The following is a 6,000-nucleotide window of genomic DNA, read 5'->3' on the forward strand; positions in this document are numbered from 1 at the left end:
CAAAGCAACTTCAAATCACACTTCTCAGATTTTGATTAAAAAACATATAGATTATGACCATAGGTGGCCAATCAATAATCAATCAATAAGAACAGGTTATAAGGAATTGAAAAAGGATTGAAGAAGAAAATTGAAATTGCATTAATTCATAATAGGGATTCAAGTGATTCAATTAAAAATCTTAAACAACAAATTAGTTCATAATTATAATTCTAATCACAAAGAAATTTAAAAATAACATAAGAAAATAGATGAAAAACATGCAGTTTTTGAATTCTCCCAGCCTTCTTAGTCTCCCAAGACTCTCCAAAATTTGTCTCCCTTTTTCTCATTTTCTCTTTTTTCATAAAACCTAATCTTTTCAGTTTTTGAAGAGGCGGGCCACGGCTCTACATGTACCATGTCGCGGCCCATGTCTTAAATTCACACGGATCTTAACTGCTAGGTCGCGGCTCTCCCAAAGCCATGTCGCGACCCATGTCTCTGATTTCTAGGGTTTGGCCCTTCTATGTCGCGGCCCTCCTTAGCCATGCTATGGCTCAAGTCTCTCCTCCAAAACAATGGTTCTATTTCAAGGGCTAGCCACGGCTATACAATGCTCATGCTGTGGCCCTTAAGCAATTTTTCAACTCCTGCCTTTTTGAGCCCGAAAAATCACCAACGCATCCAAATCATGTTGAGATCCATCCTTTGTCAAAAATATTACCAAAACTTAGATATTTATTCTCTTTTTTTGGACATTTTTCCTCCAAGTACTCAAATCTTCCTGTTATTCACAAAAACTGCAAAACAAACAAAAGCATAAACTTGCACTAAATGAAAGAAAAATGATATAAAAGACTACTTAAAACACCACCTAAACATGACAAAAACTAGACTCAACAGTGGATGGAAAATTTGTTGACTCCTCCATCAGTGAAAATTTGAGTTCGCCCGATCTGTAAGCGACCGTTACTTTAAGCTTGGGGTCAAGAGGAATTGGTCTGGGTTCAGGATCTGGGTCTGGATAGATTATGACCCGATTTTTTCCTCTTTCTCTCTTCGATCTTGTCAATTTGGTGTCGAAAGTGAGCTCGAGTATCCTCTACTCACACCTCACTTCGTGCTCACAGATCAGCCGCTGATTTCGAGTAAAGGGCGACTCTGGGCTCAGAGTCTTCGGTGAATAAGGAATCGCGAGTAATGACCCCCACCGTTTTTCCAAATTCTGAAACATCTAGCAAGAAAGAAAAAGGGTGAGGGCGAGGCACACAAGAAATCAAGGATAAAAATTTAGATGGTTCGAGCTCGAATGCTCGAGACCATGGAAAAAGCTCGATCAAAAGAACGAGATCAGGCTTGGGAGAACTTGAGTTATGTGAAGAGTCGAGCCTGAGCGTGTATTCGACGTAAAGGGAGAAAAGTGGATTTATTTTTAAAAATCCTAGATTTTCAGGGAAAAAGTTGGCGGTTACCCAAAAAGGTGATATTTTTGGGAAACGTGCAATTTAAAAACCCTAATTCCATACCCCTTTTCTTGGTCTACACGACATGCCATCCGAAACCTAAATAAATAACTATATTTGAATCTTTCACGCGAAATCTAGGTTTGGAACCCATAATACCAGAAGAATCTAAGAGCTACACAAGTATCGGCTTAAACATTCTAGTGCCTAACTAGTAAATGTGCCTACAAGTGTAACAACAATACAAACATGCACGAAGAAATGTAGAAAGTAGAATAAATATATGAACATATGGGGCCAAGAATAGATAGTTACACAAAGAAGCTGGTGGATACATAGAAATCGATGATTGAAGGAGCGGTTGTAGAAATGATCTCACGGATTCGAACAAGCCAGCGTTGTTTTGTTTTCTTTGTTTGGAGAACATCCAAGAACTGAACAAATTGGTTATGGTTCTTTCTTTCTTCTTTTCTTTCTGAAAACTCGAAAACGTAAAACAAAAATGAGGAAGACGACGGGCATATTTATAGGCCCCAAAGGATGTCAAATGTCGAGTTGATCTGGACCGTTGACCAAATTCGGTATCTAATCGAACGGCCAGGAACACGTGAAAGGACGGCACCATATAGTTGGCAGGCAGACGGACATGTGGCAGGCAGACGGACGTGCATATGGGGCAAAAGACACTCAAGTACTCTGACCATCCAATACTTGGCTGACGCGTGTCCACACTCGAGTACAATTGATGGTACAGTTTCCAAGAAGGGTAATTCAAAAGTTTCCTTCTCATGGGATTCGAACTGATACTTTTGAGGGGGGAAATGTTACACCCAGATTTCGAGATAAGAAGTTATGACCCTGAAAACTGGGCTCATCAGGTGTGAGCTCGAAATATATGCAGTCATCATATGATCCTATAGTCGAACCTCTTTGAAGTAAACAATGACCTCAAGGATGTATAGCCTCGAATATACTCTGAGATTGCAATGGCATGGTGTGACACTTGTATATATTTCTCCCTGATTGCCTTCAGGCGAGATGGCACAAGCTCTGTAAGTGTAGGCTCGAATGTGACAATATCGTCAACATCTACTTGTTCCGAGCATAGTCGAAGCTAAGCGGTGAGCTCGTGATTGACTGATAGTCTCGATGAGTTCAATGCCAACTGCTGATCTCGAAGATTTGATGAATCCCATGTCCGATTTAATCAGTTACGTGTAAATATGTTTATTGTTGTACAATCCTAATATTTGAGGGATATCATTTAATTTGTTATCCGATCCCATTTTTCATGGGATGTTTTCGTATATAAAGGAAATAATGCATTAAATAGCATTATATTAATTGACTCACAGAATATCTTCCCGAAATATGTGGGAATGAATTCTACAAACCTTCCTAATAAATTGAGAAGGAAGCACCATTTGTAAAAGATCGATATATTGATTCTCGAGGGAAAGCTCCGGGCAACTATTCTCTGAAAAGTTTCCAGAAAACCTCCATGTCTTAATAATATAAACTTGTGGACTAGGAAGATTTAACTGCTGAACCACGTAAAATACATGTTGTGTTCATATTTATTCATTTCCTCCAATATTTTCTTGTTTAATTGCTCCCCAATTTAAGTTGACGAAAAACGGCGTCAACAGATTTTTATATTATGTAATTAAAATAAAAATATTTTAGTAATATTAAAAATAAATTCGAATATAATTGTGTTCACAAAATATTTTTATACTGATTATTTGTCAAATGTAAGATAATATATTTGATATATTAACTTTATACATGATAAAATGTAATATATCTCATATTGTAGCAAACAAGAAGACAATTCTCATGAATTTCCTTATTAAAAAAAAAAAAAAGAATTTATACCATTTAGACGTTGTGTTTTGCAATAGTTATCAATCGGACACTCTGTTTTAGAAAATTACAAATCGAACATTGTGTTTTGCAAAATGAAACATAATTATACTTCAAGCCCAATTTTGGTCAAGTTTTTTAAATATGACTAAAATGCTCTTACTTTTATGAATTAATTAATTAAAATTAAAAAAATAAAAATCTAATAAAACTAAAAGTATATATTTTTCATTATTAAAACTTAAAAATAATTATTATGAACAAAATCAAAATTAAGCGTAAACTCTTTATTTAAAACATATAAAAATTAAAATTAAAACAAATCTAATATGAGAAAAACAAAATCTATTCTAGTCTCATAAAAAAAATCTAAAACAAATCACCAACAATTATATACATCTTCAATAACCAAAATCATTAACAAACTCAAGAAAATGCTAAAATCTCTTATCTGAAATCAACAACAAACTCAAGAATTCTCTAAGAAAAAAAAGTCCACAACTCAAAAATCTAAAGAAATAAAAATCACAAAGAAAAAAATAAAAACACAGTCGAATCCCCATTTTCAAAACACCATGGCTGGAGTTTGTGGTGCAGCCAAACCAGATCTGTTTGAGTCATGGAAGTAGTCAAGTGATGCCATTAAAGCTTCAGTAGAAGCTCTGCAATTATACAGCTATGGAAGTCGTCAAAGTTCAGATCCCTCACCAAACCTAGATCAATCCACACGCCCCCAAGCTCCCAATCATGCTAGAACACCCTGTCGCACCAGATGTACGCCTCCCCTGCACCCTAAGCTACAGATCGCACCAGTTCGACATGCATCCCCAACACTGACGCCATCGCCGATCCCCCACGCCATTCACCATTGAAGCCACGAAGTTCCCACGTATGGGTCGACATTGAATTCGTCAAGTCCTCATAGCTCTGAGACCCCTTCCTCAAATAACCCATTGAAAACTAGATGATTTCAACAAACAAAAAAATTGGATATATTGCACAATCCTCCGCCTCCCCATCCAAGTCGTGCACGACACCTATCTTAGAATTAGTTATATATTCAGTTAGTTTAAGTTGTTAGTTAGACTGAGTGGTTAATTAGTTAGATCCCTAACTAACTTCAGCTCGAGTTGCTTCTTCTTCTTTTTGCCTATATATATTGCCATGTATTGTGTTGTTAAGATTAAGCTGAACTGATTCTATTATTCAGAAACAAAGCAATTTTCTCTTGCTCTAATATTGAATCTTCTTATATGGTATCAGAAGTAAATCTCTCCACCATTGCTTCCATGGCGAGACCTTCCACTCGTTCACAAGATGGTATTCATCCACCTACGACTGAGAACTCCCACTCTGAGCCAATCTCCGATGATCCTTCCGCTGCAAATCCCCATCCACCTTCATCGACGGCTCCACGGAGAACTCAGACTACAAGACCGCCCAATCGCCCAAATATTGGATCTGAAATTCCCAATCCAATGGGCTCTCCTGGTGATCTTCCTTCTGGTGATTCCATTCCACCACCGAATCATCTTCGACGTTCACAATCCTCCATTGATCGACCCGCAAACAAAGACTTATCCAGTCCCTTCTTCCTCAGCCCCGGAGATCACCCTGGGTTGATTTTGGTTTCTTCCGTTCTGAATGGAGTAAATTACCAATCATGGAAGCAAGCAACCACTATGGCCCTAGCTGCGAAAAACAAATCAGGCTTCATCGATGGCTCAATACCTCGGCCAGATCCTGGTAATCCCCTTCTCAATTCTTGGATTCATTGTAATAACATGGTGATGTCTTGGTTATTACATTCTGTCTCCCCTGAAATATCACAGAGCATAATGTTCTTTGATTTTGCTCTGATATGTGGCATGACCTTGCTGAAAGATTCAATGAGGGGAATGGACCCCGAATTTTTCAATTACAAACTCAACTCACAAGTCTGCAACAAGGTGATCAATCTGTCACCTCCTACTTTACCAGACTGAAATCTTTATGGGATGAACTCAAAGAATTCCAACCCAACACCACTTGCACATGTGGTGCAATGAAAACTCTTCTTCATTACTGCAATCAAAACCAGGTCCTACAGTTCTTGACAGGTCTGAATGAATCATACTCATCTGTACTAGCTCAGATCCTACTCAATGAACCAATTCCAACCCTATCCGGGTGTTTGCCATGATCATTCAAGAAGAGTGCCAAAGAACTCTTGGTTCTTCTACTCTTTCTTCAATGGCCTCTTCTGTTCGTCCTCCTTCTTCGAACAATCCATCACTAGCAAAGAAGCCTCGACCTTCTTGCTCCAACTGGGCAAACCAGGTCATTTGGTGGACAAATGCTTCTTCATTCACAGCTTTCCCCCTAGTTATGGAGACAAGAAGAAACAAGACAAAGGCAAAACTGTTACTAATCAAGCTTCCACTAGCACCTTTCCTGATGAAACTCCAGGCACACAAGTTAATACTGATCTTTCCACTCAGTGCCAACAGCTCATTTCTCTCCTCAGCTAGCAACTAAACCAAGCAGCCCCTAGGCCTGAACCTGCTGTACCCCCCACTGCTTCAAACATGGCTGGTAATAAATTCTCTCCTCTTTCATGGATAATTGACAGTGGTGCCACACACCACATCTGCTCCATTAAATCTTTCTTTTCTTTTTTTTCTAACATTTCCTTTCGAAAGCATGTTCT

The sequence above is a fragment of the Humulus lupulus genome, chromosome 7 (assembly GCF_963169125.1).
Source record: "Humulus lupulus chromosome 7, drHumLupu1.1, whole genome shotgun sequence".
Taxonomy (NCBI): Eukaryota; Viridiplantae; Streptophyta; class Magnoliopsida; order Rosales; family Cannabaceae; genus Humulus; species Humulus lupulus.